Below are 20,923 nucleotides of genomic sequence, written 5' to 3'. Positions count from 1 at the left end.
AAACAGTTCAGACATACACATAATCCCCCTTGATCACAAACATACACACAGTCCAAAAAGTTATGTGATAAGGCTGGCTTTGGAAAAGGACAATGAAGTCAACAGACATGACAGGGGGTTGACTCAGAAAGCTCTAATGGAAAAATAAATGGTCAGGAAGCCTCCACCAGAGAGCTAGGGGCTGACCATGGGCTGACCCAAGCAGTTCCATTTACATGGTAAGGAAAAGTCAAAAATAGTCATTCTAACAATACTGTAGGTTTGGATTTTTGTTTTGACACATTAGTATTAAGACACAGTACACAAAACAGAGTGAACAAAGAACAAACCCACAACAGCAAAAAAAAACCCCAACCAAACAAAAAGAAGAATTCAACCATTTACAACCAACTGAAAGAGTTTTTTCCCCTCATGTATCTTTCACACAGGATTACGGAAGTTTCAGCTCAGAAAATATCTGTTCTCTGCATAGTTCATATGGACACACTGTAGGCTCTTGATTCCAAGTACCTTGCTTATGATGAGTGAAAACTGCACAGTGCCCCACGCACGGAAAGCGTACCTCTAGCCCAGCTGAAGCTAACAAAAGGCACAGGGTTCCAATCTGCTGGAATTGAGAACTGGAACTTGAATAAAACCACAGAAAACATACAAGCAACGACAGAAAAATCACCCTTGTTTCCTAAGCCTGAAATGTGTGAGCTCACATGACTGACCTTTTTGCACAAGCCTGCATTCAGCAACTCAAGAGGTGCACAGAAGGAGGTCTGCCTGGCTTCTGCAAAAGCCACAACCCTAGCTGGGGATGCACCCTCAGCTCTGACAACAAGGGAAACACAGGCCCCAGCTCACGGAAAATTCAGGGAATTGGTAACGGATGGCAGCGTGAAGGAACTATCTTACAGTGCAGCTAGAAAAGTGCTAAAAGCTTTCAAAGCCTAAGAGCTGCAAATTGTTTGTTCCCTTCTACAACGAGGAGAAAATAACAGGAGTGTAGAAGGCATTTCTCCAATGCAAGTATTATACATAGTTTTAAACGGCCTGTGTCTATCAGCTCATTCATATATGCAATAACTGAACCATCATTTAAAATTGCTTTCTGAAAACATCAGCCACATTAACATGCAAACCAAAGTGCCATGTCAGCAAGCAGAAACAAGAGATGGGAAAAAAGCATTTCCAGAGAGTAACCCGAGGCAGAGGAGAGGGGAGTGAAGCAAAGTAAGAGAGGAAATAATGGAACATGCCTATGGAATACCTGCCAAAAAATGGACTGCAAGCACTGCACAGGAGGCTAATGAATTACTGTACCCGGCATGAAGGGGAAGGGAGATTTTGTCTTCCACAGCTGCCTGTATGAATTCAGTGAGAACAGCGCTCTTCTATTGATTCCCTAACTGGAGGAAATCAGCTGCAATGGCCCAAGAATTAATTTCCATCTTGCCCTTTACAATGGGAAGAACAATAGTGAAAGGATTTAAAAAAAACAATAAAATAAACTAAAAGGAGAGAGAGGTGAGGGAGAGGCAGGCTGGAAGACTCCTCTGCTATCCTGCTACGGCAGGGCGAGAGCCAGCGAGGACGGGAGCAGAGGAGCAGGAGCGAGGTGAGTCACATTGCATTCACATGCCGCCTGTTCCACCCCCGGGCCCGAAACACGGCGTGCAGAGTTGGGGAAGAACAGGTCTGAAGCACAACTTTTATTAGTGCCTTGTGCAAAAAGTGAGGCTCAGCATATTTGGCACAAGATGGATAACGTGAGTGGAAAAATGCCGTTGCTCTGGAAGTCTACGCTAGCCTGCTAGAGGCTGCTGAGAGCTGCCTGGCAGCAGCACATCCTGCCATCCATATCCATTATGCAGATATTAAATTGGAAGAAACATCTAATGCTTTTAAGATTCAGAGAGTAAAACTGAAGTTTGCCGTGCATGCCAATTGCTTACGTGGTTTATGAAGCTGCTTCTACCAACTGTCAGTGAAAGTACCACAATCAAACTACGGAGATCATTTTACTACCTGCAAGGCTGGTGAGATTCTCCATTTGTTAGCAGCTATTAAAAGGGAGCCGGAACAACACAGTCCAAAGTGAGTGAGCCTAATTAGCAAAACCCAGGGGAGGTTCTCAGGGTTGCACCTACACAGGAACCAAGAGCAGATCGACACCCCTTTTCAGCACTACCCGCTGCTGCTGCATCCTCCTCTGCGTGGTCTCAACCCACGCCGTTGGTCTGACACTGAATGGCTCCTGCACGGCGTCCCGCTGGAACCACTGCTCTGCAACTGCATAAGAGCCCTGACACAGGTCTGTTTGCAGCAAGGCTGGCAGAGCCTTGACTTGCAGGGGATTAAACAGGAGGGCAGTGTGAAAGAAACACTTGTCAGACTTGATACTTCATTAAAAGCCTATTTTAGAATTGTTCTTCAGTTATTTGACTGTTCTTAATCAACTTCGAAGGCGGTTTGTGCTGCAGAAAGTACAGTCTGCATGATTGACATTTGCCAAGGCTGGTATGAAGTCCTACGTGCCTTAGAGACTGACTGCCAGTGAGACTGAGGTTACCTAAAATTACCACAGAAGCCTTAAGAACTATTCCTCATTTTAAATGTAATCACTGCCATTTCCCCTTCCCACTCTTATTTAAGAATATTTTATTAAAATCTTACTGACAACTTCAAAATCCTAAATTGGCATTAACTCAGTCATAAACACATCATCACAAACACAATAGAATGGCTTCCTGCACATCCCAAAGCTCTAATTCTCCCCACATTCCTAAAATAGTTGCCTTTCCAGCTACAGATACGGGAAAGGCATTTGTCTTTCAAGTTTACCAAACTCTCCTCAGAGCCAAGTGCCAATCTTCTTTGCATCCAGAATGTGAAAGAGATTAATGATCACATCCCTTCCTCCAAACTCTATTCTACCCAAAAAGTAACTGCTAGCCCTCTGCAATACTTACTATCAGGCTACTTCAAACTGCATTTGTTGAGTGGTGCCCTGTGAGGATACTACATAATCTCATAGCTCTTGCTGGCTTGACATCTTTATCGCTAATCTCATCACGAGCCGTTCACCGAGCCCTAGACATCTTATATGACCCTTTCTTAAAGGCAATAATTGTAATCAATACTGTGACATTCAGTGATACCACTTTCTCATTCATGCCACAGGCCAGATCTTAACACAGCATTAGAAGATTATTTTGGTTTGATTAAGCAGAAAACCTGCCTCTACGACTTGTTGGCCATGTATCTGTGCCAAAAGGTGTCCTCTCTGCACTCCTATTAAAAACTATCAAGAATATGTTGCTGGAAGATAAGGAAAGTCCTTGGAGCAAACTTAAAGCTTAGCAAGGTTTCAGTATAACATTATCAGGTAAGCGTTATTGCCACGTTAATCGATCGATCAATAACAAAAGTGGTTCCCTGAGTACAACGGTTTCTACAGTACCAGATCCTCTGTTATATTGGGTGACACATTGTCTTCTTCAGCCAGGAAACACACTCAGAAAAGCCTGCACAGCTAATGCAGGGTCTCCTTGTAACCTTCCAAAGTCTTCAAAAATATAAAAAACTTCTAAAAATGAGACAGAAAAGTATGAAACAGCCTTGCAGTGCAGATGTTTGATACCACAAAACCAACACTGACGGGGGTTGAATTTGGCCACGGCAACCCCATGCAGAGCTACAGGCTGGGGTCAGAGCGGCTGGAGAGCTCCCAAACAGAGAGGGACCTGGAGGTGCTGATTGACAGCTGCCTAAACATGAGCCAGAAGTGTGCCCAGGTGCCCAAGAAGGCCAATGGCATCCTGGCCTGCATTAGGAATAGTGTGGCCAGCAGGAGCAGGGAAGTCATTGTGCCCCTGTACTCAGCACTGGTTAGGCCGCACCTTGAGTCCTGTGTCCAGTTCTGGGCCCCTCAGTTTAAGAAGGACATCGAGACACTTGAAGGTGTCCAGAGAAGGGCAATGAGGCTGGGGAGAGGCCTTGAGCACAGCCCTGTGAGGAGAGGCTGAGGGAGCTGGGGTTGCTTAGCCTGGAGAAGAGGAGGCTCAGGGGAGACCACATTGCTCTCTACAACTACCTGAAAGGTGGTTGTAGCCAGGAAGGGGTTGGTTTTTTCTCCCAGGCAACCAGCACCAGAACAAGGGGACACAGTCTCAAGCTGTGTCAGGGGAAGTTTAGGCTGGAGGTGAGGAGAAAGTTCTTCACCGAGTGAGTCGTTCGTCATTGGAATGTGCTGCCCAGGGGGGTGGTGGAGTCACCATCCCTGGAGGTGTTCAAGAGGGGAAGATGTGCAATGTAGCCAAGAAGGCCAATGCCATTCTGGGATGTATTAGAAGGGCTGTGGTCGAGAAAGGTTCTCCTTCCCCTCTACTCTGCCCTGGTGAGCACACAGAATAGAACAGAACAGAATTAACCAGGTTGGGAAAAACCCTCAAGATCATTGAGTCCAACCTATCACCCAAAGCTATCTAATCAACTCAACCATGGCACCAAGTACCTCATCCAGTCTCTTCTTAAACACCTCCAGTGATGGTGCATCTGGAATATTGTGTCCAGTTCTGAGCCCCTCATTTCAAGAAGGACCTTAGGGAGCTGCTTGAAAGACTCCAGCACAGAGGCACAAAAATGATTAAGGGAGTAGAACATCATCCTTACAAGTAGAGATTGAAGGATCTGGAGCTCTTTAGTTTGGGGGAGACTAGGGGGTGATCTCATTCATGTTTATAAATATGTAAAGGGTGAGTGCCAAGAGGATGGAGTCAGGCTCTTCTTGGTGATTCCCTATTGACAGGACAAGGGGCAATGGGTGAAAGTTGAGGCACAGAAACATGGAAACATGAAGAAAAAATTTTCACTATGAGGGTGACAGAACACTGGAACAGGCTGCCCAGGGAGGTTGTGGAGTCTCCCTCTCTGGAGATATTCAAGCCCCATCTGGATGCAGTCCTGTGTGATCTGGTATAGGTGATCCTGCTCTGACAGAGGGTTTGGACTGGATGATCCTTTGAGTTCCCTTCCAATCCCTAACATTCTGTCACTCTGTGTGATTCTGTGAAGATACCAATGAGCACTAGAGATGGCACCAAGGCAGAACAGTTAATTCTGGTACAGCCTAAACTCATGAGCTTGCTTTGCAGCCTTAGTATGTTTAATGTAATTACTGAATGTGACACAGGGCACCTTGTGTAAAACAGAATTCAGTAATTATTTGAACTATTAAACATTGGAATAAACTCTCAAGGGAGGTGGTGGATTCCCCTACATTAGACATTTTCAAGGCCCAGCTTGACAGGGAGCTGGGCCATCTCATTTCAACTATATTCTTACCCTGAAAGGTTGGACTGGCTGATCCTTGAGGTCCCTTCCAACCTGGTATTTTATGAATATATTAATTTTTCATTCAGTAAAAAAATCTACTATGCTGTTTGGTCAGGCAAATATTGTTACATAGCATTGCTATGGTGCAGAGAGCTTTTTTGACATTAAAAAGAGTATCACAGTATCACCAAGGTTGGAAGAGACCTCGAGGATCATCGAGTCCAACCTGTCACCAGACCTTATGACTACACCATGGCACCAAGTGCCACATCCAATCCCCTCTTGAACACCTCCAGGGATGGTGACTCCACCACCTCCCTGGGCAGCACATTCCAATGATGAATGACTCAGTGAAGAACTTTCTCCTCACCTCCAGCCTAAACTTCCCCTGGTGCAGCTTGAGACTGTGTCCTCTTGTTCTGGTGCTGGTTCCCTGGGAGAAGAGACCAACCCCTTCCTGGCTACAACCACCTTTCAGGTAGTCATAGAGAGCAATGAGGTCACCCCTGAGCCTCCTCTTCTCCAGGCTAAACAACCCCAGCTCCCTCAGCCTCTCCTCACAGGGCTTGTGCTCAAGGCCTCTCCCCAGCCTCATTGCCCTTCTCTGGACACGTTCAAGTGTCTCAATGTCCTTCTTAAACTGAAGGGCCCAGAACTGGACACAGGACTCAAGGTGTGGCCTAACCAATGCAGAGTACAGGGGCACAATGACTTCCCTGCTCCTGCTGGCCACACTATTCCTAATGCAGGCCAGGATGCCATTGGCCTTCTTGGCCACCTGGGCACACTGCTGGCTCATGTTTAGGCGGCTGTCAATCAGCACTCCCAGGTTCCTTTCTGTTTGGGAGCTCTCCAGCCACTCTGACCCCAGCCTGTAGCTCTGCATGGGGTTGCCGTGGCCAAAGTGCAGCACCTGGCACTTGGACTTGTTGAATGCCATCCTGTTGGACTCTGCCCATCTGTCCAGTTGGTTGAGGTCCCTCTGCAGAGCCCTTCTGCCCTCTAACTGACCAACATCTGCTCCTAACTTGGTGTCATCTGCAAATTTGCTGATGACTGTCTCAATTCCCTCATCCAGATCATCAATGAAGATATTAAAGAGGATGGGGCCCAGCACTGATCCCTGGGGCACGCCACTGGTGACTGGCCACCATTAAACGCTATTAAACGTACTATGCTTCACTACATTTTAGACTACTAAAGATAGTTACTACAGGTCATTGGACTATATGGCCATTGGAATGGGCTGCCCAGAGGGGTGGTGGAGTCACCATCCCTGGGAGGTGTTTAAAAAGGGCCTGGACGTGGCACTTGAAGCCCTGGTTTAGTTAGTCGTGAGGTGTCGGGTGATAGGTTGGACTTGACGATCTCTGAGGTCTTTTCCAACATTATCGATTCTATGACTGATTCCAGGTGTGATTCTGAAACAGACACACAGTTTACATATGAATACAAACATCTCAATAAGCATGGGATCTTTCTTTTACGATAAACACTCCTTGAAATGGCTAGAAATCGTTCAGAAGTGAATTATGGAAGTCCTGAACCTTCATTCATTTACTCTTTACAGGGGAGAATGCTGATTTTTTAAATTATTATTATTATTATTATTATTTATTCAAAAATATAGCAAAACTTATCAATGAAAACATCCAAAAATAGCTGCTGTGCCGTTGTGCTTGGCTGCTTTATTTTCAGTGCTGTGTCTTTTACCAGTTGCTGCACCACAAGACCAATTAATTTTTGGAAGGGGATGCTGTACTGCCAAACGCCTTCTGCACCACTCTCTTCCTGGTTTAGAATTGTGACTCTTGCAAGAAGCAGGGAACAGAGACTGAATCAGTAGGAGCAGCACACATACAAGGCTTTCCTGTAGATTACATATTAAACAAATCCAATGCCTACCTTCTTACCCCAGCCCTTGCATTAACAGAAAGAAACTGGCGAGAACAGCTACAATAATTAAACAATGAAGCAATTAATGAATGGGGAATTAAGTGTTATGACAACAGGCGAAACAGAACAGGAAAAACAATTAAGTGCAGTACTTTGAATGTAATTAAGGAAGAACAGAATGAAAGGAGCTAAATTAATTTTTTCAAAGTTCCATGAGCTTTGGTTTAGGTTAGATTTTTCTGCTTCCCAGAAAGACTTCTGAGTGCAAACACAAACTGGTGAGAGGACGTGGGGATCACCTCCACATGAAAAGGCTGAAGAAATGAAAAGAAGAATGAAACTGCTGACATCCATGGAAAAGGTGCTCATTTGAATTTTATCCTGCCTATCCCTGTATGATTCTAACCCCATTTTCCCTGTACTCTTCTAACCCCATTTGTCTGTTTCAGGGAAATAAAACCACAAAACCAAACCAAACCAAAACACCAGGATTGTGCAGAAATGAAACAAGGGTTCTTTTGCACTTCAGTGTAAAGCATGATTTGATGATCTCTGACTGAACTTTGTTTTGCAGAAGTGTGTAACGTGGTCTTGTAAAAGCTGCCAGGGATGGAAGTTTGGGATGTAAAATCCCATCGCAAAAAGCACTGTGGATTATTATTCCTGTGCAGCAGAACACCCAGGAATAACCACTCCCATGGGAAAGCCATTTGCATCTATATAGAGTAGCCAGTCGCCTAAGCTAAACACCTCTGCCAGGGAAGTCCTGCTGCTTCTCTTCTCCTACTCTCATTTACCTTCTAATGTGACAACCTTTAAAGTGAATTTATCTAAATTAAGCAAATGCAGGGATTTAAATTAGTGAACTTGCTTCATGTTTCAGAAGCGATCAATCTAAATAGAAGTCCACTTTCTTACCTGATCACTCCTCATATTTTCTAATAACCTAAGCAGAAAAGGTAGTCCTCAAGTAATTCTATAGTGTACTACTGCACAGTAACACAGTCCCCTTGACTAAAAATGCATCAGCTTCAGCAGGATTCTTGTGCATCCTACAGCTATTCTCACAACTGAATCACACCTCCTCTCCTCCACATGAAAGGAAACACACAAGAGTTCAGGCTCAGGCGCCTCATGCATGAGCAGAAGGATCAAGCAAGATGACTGGTTTCATTCCACCACAGAACACAAGCCTGTTCCTTTCGTGAGCAGAAAGATCTGGATGCTCAAAACTAGACTCCACAATCACCTGTTGATTACCCTGATGTTCTTAACAGCACCCTTCAATTCCATGGCTGCTTTACAAACTTCACAAACTAACAGCAGCAGACAGGCTTTTTCCCTGTACTGCCAAACAAATGCTGTTTAGTGCCAGCTCAGTTAAAACCCACCACTAATATCATCACATCACAATCCACTGTTGATCTCCATAGACAGAGTGTGTTATCAAAGCAAAAAGTCATAGCTTCACCTTGCTTGAATGAGAGATTTTTTCCTTTCCTCAGTCACTTGAACAGTGTATCAGACACAGACATTCTGTCCAGCTAAATATACCTGCTGTACTATTGTCTTTCATCAGCCAAGCGTGATCAAAACAAAGACAAATGCCTGCTTCATGGACGAGACATCAAATCAAATCACCACACAAGACCCAAATTGCTGGTCTTCAGTTGTATCAAGGTTTGTGGATCAGTCAACAGTGACTCACTTCAAAAACAAAGCAATGGTTCTTCCTTAGCCTCCTGATTTAAATGGCATAAGGAGGGGGGTCTTTGTCCTTCTACCTACCTTAGCATAAAAAAACCTTGAAATAAGATGCAGAGATGGTCAAACGCTGGAACAGCCTAATACGAGAGGTAATGGCCTAGCATGGTTCAAAGTCTTTAGGACAAAGTGATACAGCTTTCTAAAGGAGATGCTTAATCTAAGTTTTGGAGAAGACTGTACAGTACATGTGAGGGGAAGAGAGATATGGGACCTGGGAAGCCTCCACTCATTCACATCCCTTACCAGGGATCCCTTACCAGCACTGTTCCAGCGTGCTTCTCCAGCACTGACACTCAGCACAAAGACAGCCTTGCTCTTCAAAGTAAGTCCAGAAACACAATCAGATGTACCCAAGCTTGTTTTTTCAACTTCCTCTAAAACACACAACACAAGCCACAGCTCAAAAAACCAAAAGCTAAGCAAAGGAAGTCTCTCTTCTTCATTTGTTGCTTTTTATTGTATGTCTTGTCTACATATTCAGATTCTTGATGATTTTAGACGTGGAACAGGAAAAACTTTCCCCAGGTCAGACATGCTGGGATGCTGTTTTTTCCCCTCTCACTGCAATGCAGAATGTGGACTGCCTGCTAGGATTAGCTGGGCAAATTTCCCCTAATCAGCCTGCTGACATTGCAAGGGCCTTCAGAATAACTGGCAACCTAATCCACCACCTGTCTTCTGGAACACTATGGTGGGGAAGTAAAAAAACTTAGTGCCCTGATAACCAAACCGTCCTAGTCTCCCTGAAGTCAGAAGATGCCACGTGGGAGTACTGAGGTAGAATATAATGACCTCTAAGATGCAGGAAAATAACCTGGTTAACCTCTGCACCTTTTGGATCTGTCATGTGGTGTTTTCCCTCTGCTTCCCAGGTATAGTCTCACAAGTAAAGTTTATCAGTATTTTGCTGAAAGTAAAAAAGCCAAACCAAAGCACAATCAAAACAAAGCAAACAAACAAAACCAAAGCCAACAAACAAAAAACCCCAACCAAAACACCACACTAGATGAAAGACCAAAAAAACCCCCAACATTTTATGAACAGGATGGTTTTCAACAGTTGTACACAGCAACTAACTTAATTAACAGGATCAGACATTCATATCTAATCTCAGATTTTGGTTCGTTCCCAGAATGTAAACCCCAGAAGCTGTTGTTGCTCCCACCAGAACTCTTCTCTATGAAAGCTTAATTCCTCGGTCTCAAAATGCCTTAGGATGGTGCCATCACTTCATCCTGCAAAGTAACAGCTGTGTGAGGCACAGACACCAAAAAGCCACACATGAAACACAAAAATATTTCTGGCTCTGATGAGACACCTCACAAGAAAAAGCATTTGAGACCTACTACATCAATATGGACAACAACCAGGATGATAAAAAGTACTTGAGACCACATAAGGGAATGTAAACATTCCTACCCATAAGTTCATAATACTTCTTCACAGTGTGCTTGCTTGTTTGACAGTTATACTGCCATAATTTTAGACTGTTAAACCTCTGCTCTAGGGTTTATAAAAGATCAGAGCACTTGTCACTCTCAGTGCAGGTAGAGTGAGATAGAGTGGTTGAGCAGTTCATTCTTCTTTCTAATTACACTCCATTAACCTTCCACATGAGAGCTCCCCTGCGCTTTCATACCAGCAGCACCAACTGGCTGTGTTTGATAAGGCTCAGCAGAGTCTGCAAGACCAGCACGTGTAACGAAAGGCACATTTTAGCACTGCAGACTTAGCAGAAGCCGGGCTGAAGCTCTGTTACTGAGCCACAGTCAGATTCAGCTGAAGCACACACAGACGGACACCAGCCTCACCCTACCCACTCTCCTCGCAGCTCCACTCCCTGAACTTCATAGGTACATGATCTAGCATTTGAAAGCCAAATGCAGAAGTAGGGAATTATTCACTACAGGGAGCTGAATAGTTACCGTGCTTTCACCTCACTGCAGAGACCTGCCAAGTGAAATGCATTTAGAGCATTAAAGCAAGCAGGGCAATAGAAAAGAAGTTGCCGTTACATTATAATTAGATCATGTTAGTGTATGCAACCAGAGTGCAGAGAAGGAAAATTGCTTCTAAAATTTAAGGGTTTTGTTGTTGGGTTTGGGGGTTGTTTTTTTTAATGCACTTCCACTATCTGAGGTTGTTTGTTGTGTGTTCTGAAGACCACACTGTTACCAAACAGCGTTGTGTTTGTCTCTAACCTTCTCACTGGCGACCACATAAATGATAGGCTTTTCTAAAGGGAGAGACTTCTTCCATTAATAATGCATTCTACAGGAGTTTCCAACTCAGTGCCAGGAAAGCTCTTTTCCATGTGCACAAAGGTAGATTAGCGTTTGTGTGTACTGAGCAACGGTGTGGGCACAAGCTCACAGGGATAAAAGGGAAACAAATTTGGAAGGAGGGACTGTAAATAATCTGGAACAGAATCCAAATTATTAAAAAAAAAAAATACTAAATGAAACATTAACAAATCTGCACTTTCAAATGACATTTTATACTACCTGCTTGAATTTTTAACTGCTTCAAATGACTAAGAACATAAAGTTATACGCAGAACTGGTCTACAGAAGTGAGTGAGGGCGATACTCTTCTTGCTATTACCTCCATTACCCTTTCCCGTCCCTCTCCTGCTGTTTAATGTACTGTGATGCTCACATCTGCATGCATCTCCATAAATAAATGTAACTGTTTTCCCCTCTATAAGCTAATATTTTGAAATGATCTGCTGTTTTCTAATTCTCAGGAACTTCACAGTATCACTAAGGTTGGAAGAGACCTCAAATATCATCCAGTCCAACCTGTCACCACAGACCTCATGACTAGACCACGGCACCAAGTACTAGCCCAGGTCTGGTAATAGAAGGATTTCTAATCACAGTATCACCAAGGTTGGAAGAGACCTCGAGGATCATCGAGTCCAACCTGTCACCACAGACCTCATGACTAGACCATGGCTCCAAGTGCCATGTCCAATCTCCTCTTGAACACCTCCAGGGATAGTGACTCCACCACATCCCTGGGCAACCCATTCCAATGAATAATGACTCTCTCGGTGAAGAACTTACTCCTCACCTCTAGCCTAAACTTCCCCTGGCGCAGCTTGAGACTGTGTCCCCTTGTTCTGGTGCTGGTTGCTACAGTGAAGAGACCAGCCCCTTCCTGGCTACAACCACCTTTCAGGTAGTTGTAGAGAGCAATGAGGTCACCCCTGAGCCTCCTCTTCTCCAGGCTAAACAATCCCAGCTCCCTCAGCCTCTCCTCACAGGGCTGTGCTCAAGGCCTCTCCCCAGCCTTGTTGCCCTTCTCTGGACACGTTCAAGTGTCTCAATGTCCTTCTTAAACTAAGGGGCCCAGAACTGGACACAGGACTCAAGGTGTGGCCTAACCAGTGCTGAGTACAGGGGCACAATGACTTCCCTGCTCCTGCTGGCCACACTATTCCTAATGCAGGCCAGGATGCCATTGGCCTTCTTGGCCACCTGGGCACACTGCTGGCTCATGTTTAGGCAGCTGTCAATCAGCACCCCCAGGTCCCTCTCTGTTTGGGAGCTCTCCAGCCACTCTGACCCCAGCCTGTAGCTCTGCATGGGGTTGCCATGGCCAAAGTGCAGCACCCAGCACTTGGACTTGTTGAATGTCATCATGTTGGAATCTTCCCATCTGTCCAGTCGGTCAACAGACAGAACCTTCCAAGTGTCTCAAACAAAATCTGTTTGTGCCACAAACCCAAGCCACAAATCCTCGCTCGGAATAGCACAGGAATTTTATGTCAGAGTTCTGGTGAAGGTTGATAAGGGAGATGGCCCTTCTCCAATAACAGAAAGGTAAATACTGCTACTAAACCCACCTGAAGAAACTTGGTTTTCAGAGTCACCATTAAAGACCCTTAAGAGAAGACCCTTAATATAAACCCCACTTTTATTTTGGACCTTCTTTCCTGAACTTTCTGAAGTTTAATCTGAAGATGCCAATTCAATCTTTAATGCAATTTAACCTGTGCTGCCTAGGCCTCTAATATGACAAACTCAGAATTTGTGGATGTGGCCTAATGCAGTTTGGACAGATTCCAAAACTGTCAAGCTGCTGAGGTTGCCTGAGGAAAGTTGAATAGTCAGAGGACAGCTAGTTCTCCCCTCCAAGAAAGGCTTGCTCCAAGTAAGAACTGTTTCTTGGCTGAGCAATCAGCACCATTGTTGGGATGTATTTGATATCAGCTAAGATGCAAGATGAACTTTGTCAGATGTAATTTCTCCACTAAAGATGATGTTCACCCTCAAACCTAATAAAAGTAAAACAAACATAATTAGGACATTGAATAATCTAAAGCATCTGCATCTCTTGTTTTTTAAAACTGGATCTTCAATGCTCCAGTGCTGGAAGACAAGGAAATCATGTTTGAGCTGGGATTAAAATTTGGCAGGACAGTCAGGATTGCACTGTAGAGGAAAGCAGAACCACATTTTCCTGCCACAGTTAGCTCTTACTTCTGCAGAAAAGACTTTTGAATTCATGTACACATGAATTGTACACAATACCTCTTCAACTTGCTCTCTCATTGGTTTTGGAGCATGTGCTAGAATCATGACTGCAAGCTCCAAAATTCCTGGCTGCAAGCAGCGGCCAGGGCTGAAACTGCTTTCAGAATAAAGCATCCCAGAGGTGCTTCCCCTTGCCTGAGCAGTCAGCCATTGCTGCTCACACCATTTTTGGGGGACTGTTTCCTGACTACTGGGCCAAGATCACCTCTGAAGAACACAACACTGCAGCTGATGGGATCACTGCAGAAACGTGCCTCTTTACAACTTTCTGCTACTGTTTCTTTTCTTTTCCCAACACCTCTTAGCAATGATTTCAGAAGGAAGTGTTTTGCTCTACACTGAGTCATCATCCTCTTTTTACAGAAGAGCTGTCAAAAATAATCCAGGTACCTTCTTTTTTTGTTTTAATAATTATGTCAAGAAAGAAGATCCTTGGAAGGTTTTGGAAGGCCATGAGGTGGTGAACAGATCTTTTAAGCTAGCACCTACAGAAGTATGCAGCCTGTTGGAAGGACTGCCACAATAGAATTGCTAAGACTTCTTACACTGCTGTGGTAATAACCCCTGAGCACTATGAGATTGTTGCTACCACAAACACAAACGTGAGAGTCTCATTTTAAAAGATGGGAAAAGAGTCTTAGTGCAGCTGGCTAAAACTCTCTGCATTTTAGTTTTTCTGGGGGGAGTATTTTTGTCTAGAGTTTTGTGTTGAAACTTTTCAAAACAGGCTGCAAATGCTAGAGAGATGTAAAATGAACTCTGGCGAAGTTCTGTAATTCTCCAAGGAGTTCCCTGTCAGAAAGAGGTAAGAAATAGAAACAAGCTCTTTGGCAATTCTTCTTTATGCAATACTAAATATATTTACATTAAAATATATTTATATTAAATATATTTCTATTAAAATAGCTTTACAAATATGTTATATGCAAATACATATTTATATGTACATATGTTTATTTATAAATATATTTATACAACAGGTGTGTTCTTAGGGGAGATCAAAGCTCCTTCTTGGCCTCTGCAGGCTCATACTAGAGTTAAAAGACAAATCAACTATTTTTTTAAGGGATTAAACAAAAACCTACTGCCTATTTTCATCCCAGAATGAAGGGCAAGATCTTTTTCAGGCCACACGTTTGACCTGCTACTTACTGCAGGGAACACGCAGCACATTGCTAGATGGACAGACATGTTTCATGCTACAAACTGGTCTGACCAGCTAAACCTGCACTCAGAGGTATCAGCCAGCCTTAGCAAAGCTCAGAAGCGTTATTTTCATTGTCCCTCACTCAGCATTTCTTGCCTGACAGTTCAGCTGTGAATATGTTTGGAATCATTAGCTCAGAACACAGAGACTTCTAAAACTGGCATCAGCAGCTCTCTAGTGGGTCTCTCTGAAGATACCTTTCACACCTGGCTCTAAGAGCTGCAGATCACAGCACAGTAGGTTTCCTCCCCATGGTCTCGCACTGATGGGATTTTTCTCTTTTTTTTTAAAGGAAGAACACGTTGCACTGTCAAGAAAGGCTGAAAGATTACAGAAACCTAGCAACTGGAACATAGGCTGCTACAGCAAGCCATCTTGCTTTGTGTCCTCAGGTCTGGTAACTTTACTCACGCTGGGATCTCAAGCTCTCTTCCTAACAGACAGAACCTTAAAGCTGCAGTGTCTTTGAAAGCAGGCTCTAATCAAAGTTTCATACACATAATGCGTACCCTTTTAAATCCCAGTCCATAAAAATAAGCCCTCACATAACCCTCCTTCTCAGATGACCTCCACAAAAATGAAAAGCAGAAGGGGAGCTTCAACACTAGGGAGTGGGTTCTGTGGGCTCTGAGGCGTGGGGTCCATTACAGGAAAGAAAGCAGCTGAGAGAACATTTTCCCTCCTATCACCTCTGAAGAAACCAAAGCGACTCTGAAATGCAGGGGTGCTTTGGGGTAAAATCAAGCTTCAGGATTTCTTTCGGCTTTCTAACACATACATCAGGGCACATACTCAAGAAAATAGGTCATATTTGTTTTGATAAAACTATCCTCTGTTGTATTCCATCTGGAGTTGGGACAGGATGTAAGCAGAGAATGAAGGGCTTTTAAAAGCTCTGTACTTCACACCCACACACTTGTATCAGTAAATACCTGCAAGGACATGTGAGTAACTAGCGATCTAACCACACTTGTATAAAAGAAACACCACGACCAAAGGCTGAGAAAGCATCAACCAACTGGAGTAAAAATGTGTGTGTGAGATAGATGTTGCAGAAAATAAACGAAAAACCATGACAAGATTTAAATGTGCAAACAGAAGTACTTGATTTTTGCACTGGGTAAGTGCTGCTCATTACAAGCAGAGTAGAATTTTCTTTCTTTGGAGGATCATATAAATATGTTAGCACCTAAAGCACACTTAATCCAGAGCACATTTGTTAGTTTGCATAGGAAGACAGTCAAGCTCTCACTGATCGTGAGGAAGCTCAGGCAAAAACCAAAACCAAACCAAACAAACAAACAAAACATGAAATGTGTAGAGGAGTAAGAAGAAACAGGTTTGAACAATGTAAAGCAGAACCAAAGCGCAGTGATGTCTTACAAGCAGAAATTACTCTGCTCTCACTGGCAGGCAAGGCTTGCAGGAAAAAAACACTTCTATTTTATCAGACTGACTTGGAAGACAGAGCACGATTCTGGTCACACAAACGCCTTTTAAAGTCAGGTCTGTGCCAGAGGGATGTCTGAGGTGACACAAGCACCACAGCATATACTTTTGAGACATTTTTTTTTCCCCCCAAGGTATTAGAAACATCTCCCTCCTGGAAGAAAGTCCATACTTCACACACACACACAGACTGACCTGTAAACCGTGCTCAGTTTAACCCTGCAAACCCACGTTCTTAATTGTTTTTTTCCCCTTTGGTTCTCCTGCTGGTAGCTTGCACAATTCCCTTGTAAGCTCTGCAGGCCCAAAAAACCTCATCTGCAAAATTCCTTTGAAATATTTAGCACATATGATTACTATGTAAATAGCAATAATAATTCAGTGGCCTTTTCCTGCTCTGCATTTCAAACGTATTTATTACGAGCTAGACAAACAATGCAGGATTGTAAGCGCTCTGCCTTCGCATTCCTCGTCTTCCTCTTCCAGTTTACCAGAGCACTGATGAAAGAAGAGTTTTTGCTCCGAGCTCTTAACACTTTCAGCACAGCTCCTCACACAGAGCGGCTTTCCCGACTGCAGGACCCGTCCTTTGCAAGGGGGCCGAAACGGATTCCCTTAACCAGTTCAAAGAAGAGCAGGAGCCTGCCCAGAGACCCACGTTGCTGGAGAAACCGCACCAGCAGCAGAGGCTACCAGAGGCAGCTGCTTTTAGGCCGGCAACAGCATGCTCAGCATGAACAGACTGTACTAAGATTTTTCTCCCACACACAAAACCAAACTGTTCCTGTGCCCCCTTTGTGCTGACGGAGCCTGTCTCTCGGTTGATGAGCAAGGCGCTATTGAGAAAATAATTTCTCAACCTATTTTGGAAATCCACAATCACGTACAATTGGCCGCGCTGGGTAGCATTCAGCGGTGATTTCAAAGGTTCTTTGTCCTGGGGAGGAGATACGACCATTCACCAGCGTGCCTGCAGAACTGCTGAGTACACAGCTGGAGCCTACGTGTGGGGGAAGGGAAGCGGGGTATGATTTTGCAGTTTTATCTGTTAAATCCATACGGTCCTGAAGAATGATCACTTGGCATTTCTACTGTGTTGCAAGCGAAAACTTTTAACGCGTTTGCCAGAATTATTTGGCCGGTTTTCCTTGCAAGAGGACGGCGGATCAGCGCAGAGAAACGTTAAACCACATGTACGTGCTGCATAATTGGTTCTTTCAGCCCCTTGCGGCGCAAGTGATTTGCAGTAACACGCTCTGCACCTCCTTACTAGTTAGCAGCCCAATCCAAGGGAAATACATCAAGAAAAGATAGAGAGGGAAAAGCTGCGGACAAGATTAACCACACAAGGTTGGCTTTTTCATGATGCTCACATTTTTTGCTATTACCCAGCTGCTAGATATTCAAGAGAAAAGAGGGTGTACTATAACAACTGTTACAACGGGCCACAAGAGCATAAAACCAGTAAGAAACCTTTGTTTGGCTCTTCACAGGGCTCTCGCTTGTACTAGAAAAACGTCACTTTGATGCCCTGTTTGCATTCCATTTCCAACAACAAGGAGGAGGATGGAGGTCTCCGGTTTCTATGACAACCCAGATGGGCCACAATACAAGATACTTACAAATGTTCATCTGCGGGGATGCCAGATCAAATTAAGCTAGAGTTTACACTACTTCATAGAAACTAAAATGAAAGAAAAAACCCAAACAAAACATGAATGTCAAAGGAAGGATGACATTTCCTAAGCACATTCCAAAAGATTTCTGAAAGTAGTTGATAAAGAAAGCAGGGATTTTTCACGACAAAAATAAATAATAATGTCAACACAAACAAACCCAAGCCCTCATTTACATGAGTAAATGTTTTCACTAGACTAGACTACTGGAAAATTATCATCAGCTATTGAAAGCATAAAAAAAAAAAAATCCCCAACAGGTCCCCCCAAAATAAGATGATGTTATTTACTTAACTCATTATCAACTGGCAAATTTGTCATCCAGCTGTTCTGTATGGCTTCCTCAGTGCCCACAGCCCTCATTTTGTGAGGTGGTTTGGGTTTGTGTTGTTTACCCCGATGTGGTCTCGATGACATTTTGCAAAAGGCACTCAAGATGTAGAAAATACTCCCCTATCCCAGCTGAAGAAGTGAAATCAGTGAAAGTGAGATATTTCAGTAACACCACCACACCACAGGAACATTTCATGCGTGTTCTTAGTAACTTCCCTGGTCACTTGCTGAAAAGCTGAGATGAGTTTACTTCTTACAGGCACTGACTCAGTGTGCTGAGAAGGTAGGGAACTGCTGACAGGCGAACCAGGCTAGGCAACATGAGTAAAATGCCTTCTGAAGCTTTGGTAAAAGCTTTTTGTGAGCTTTTCAGGTGTGACATACGCAGCTGTGTTTCTCAAACACATCAGGTTAAAGAACTTCTTCATAAATGGGTGTCTTAAGGTGTGTTATTTTAAAAACAGGGTCTTAAAATCTTTTGATAGAGGCTAGGCATTGTCTTTCTTTTTAGCCACTGTTCTATTTCACATCACTCTTCTTTCTTTCAACTTAATCACCAGGTAGTTAACAGACTTTATTAAATATGTGATAGCCAGCAAGGCTCACAGTAAGACAGATAACTGTGGACTTTTAGAGGCTTATGTTCTTCGGGGAGAGGAGAGAAAGGCTTAACAGCTGTGCCTAGTCAAAATAATCCAAAATTAGAGGGACTGTAACATTTAAAATTGGAACAGAGAGTCTTAAAATCTGGGTCTGTGCAGATATCTTTAAATACTTTATTAAAAGCTGCAGACACTCACTCTTCATAAATCATTCCCCTTTGCAGCACCACTAACCAGAACTATTTACACAAGGACTTGTCAGCCCGGCTTGAAGTGCCACCTCAGCACCCAGGAGCACCCGGTGCTGCCAGCTGAGAACAACAACTCCTTGCACCAGTCGGCTGTGCCTCCTCCCGGTGCCTCAGCCTCTCCTTCTACTTAGCACAAAGCTGGAACCTGGCAGCCATGGGTTTAGAAAATGTGCCTGAGGCGGGTGAACAGTGGCACTGTGACATTCTGGTTAGCACCTGCCTGTCACACGTTCCCCAGCAGTCCTCCTTCCTCCTGTTCAAAGCCATCTCCCCTGCCAACATCACAGCAGACGCTGCGAGGGCTCTCGACGTTGCTGGCAGGAGCACTGCTGGTGCTTGGCACAGCAGGTTGAGGCTGAACAAAAGCTGCCTGCTCTGCCACATTCCCTTGCCCTGTGTGACAGCAAGCGGAGCTGGGGAGACACGCTGTGGTGATGGAACCAGCACCTCAGGCAGCGTGCTCCAGGGATTTGCAAGGAGCTCCTGCAGAACGACCAGACTGCCTCAGTACCCAGGGCGAAGAGCTGAAGGCTGAAATTACACATCTGTAATAAAAATTTAAATACCTGACGGCTCTGCTCTGCTAGTGGGAATTAACTGGAAGTGACAAATCAGGATGGAGGAGCGTGACTAAGGACACAGCTGGGCATGATCGGCTTTAAACTTGGAATACAGTGCTTCAACTTCAGCTATACAACCGGGGCCGTGCAGTCACATCATATAACCACTACCTGTGTTTCACAGGTAAAGCAGAAGACAAGGAACGCTGTAATGAAAGAGGGAACATGCAAAGTGCTAAAGCTGACCGGAATGCTCACGGTATAATGGGCAGAACAGAATGAACTGGAAATAACAGCAGGAAGGAGCTGTTCAGTTGCAAAGGATGGTGGCGTGCAGATGAAGAAGCTGCCTGATGTCACATGGTTCAAGTTACTCTAATCACAGTTTGGTACAAGTATCAAGAAACTGGGACAAATAGCTGGGCCAGTGGATTCCTCTCACTGACCCTCCTGCCAATCACATACCCCAGACATTTCAAAGTATGCACTTCCACTCTGCAGCGGTACGGCTCAGAAGAAAGTTGTACTCGCAAGCTGCACAGATCCAATATTCCACCAAGTCCTTCAGCTGTCAGTTTTTCATGCAATCACAACAGCAACACTGATTGCTGACCCCACAAGGAATTCATTTGTAACAAGAAGAACACTGACAAAGTTTTAAAGAAATTCAGCAATGAAAATATTAACAAGAAGTTCCAGCTGCCTGGTGCTCTTGCTGAGTACTGAACTCAGTGAAATTCAAGTGTCTGAAACTAAGGAAGTGTTCAGGGTATGTACCCATGTATATTAATTTTGTCCTCTAGGGATTCTCGTGTTCTGGATATCATCAATACTAAATGCACGATACATTTTCCATTTCATCTCTAGAAATAGCAGGGAATGTCTTTGCAGTCTTCCAGTACCTTAGGTGACCACAGCACAGATATGCTCAGAAAAGCCACGTAGACTGTGTACCTAGGATGGTATTCATCTTCTCTAATACTGCAATTAAGAAATAAATCATCCTTTGCCTCCATGTACAGTCAATAGGAACAGACAGATGGATGGTTGAATAAGTAAAGCTTGGCATGTGCCTTGTCTTTGCAAATTCCAGACACGGTTTAGGCTACTTTTTACACAGCTGAAATTAGAAACCCTGAGCAGACTCCCTAGAGAGAACATCTCTTTAACTCCACGGCCCCTTCTTTTACTGCCCCATCACCTATATGCACATATCACCATTTGATATTATAACTTAACCTGTCCGTCATTAAGAGCAGCAACCCCACTCACCCTCCACTTTGCTGCTGACAAGCAGCAGTCACTTACAGGTGTGT

At 44.1% G+C, this 20,923-nt stretch overlaps 1 protein-coding gene across 9 annotated transcripts in view; it reads right to left on the bottom strand.

Annotated features, from left to right (window-relative positions):
* The window catches only part of PHF21A (PHD finger protein 21A), a 149,005-nt gene that overhangs the window by 30,392 nt on the left and 97,690 nt on the right, over positions 1-20,923 (bottom strand). The gene's annotated exons all lie outside the window — the stretch shown is intronic.

This window comes from Dryobates pubescens, chromosome 5 (assembly GCF_014839835.1).
Source record: "Dryobates pubescens isolate bDryPub1 chromosome 5, bDryPub1.pri, whole genome shotgun sequence".
Lineage (NCBI taxonomy): Eukaryota > Metazoa > Chordata > Aves > Piciformes > Picidae > Dryobates > Dryobates pubescens.
The sequence above is the reverse complement of the archived record's forward strand: the minus strand, read 5'-3'. Positions and strand labels throughout refer to the sequence as shown.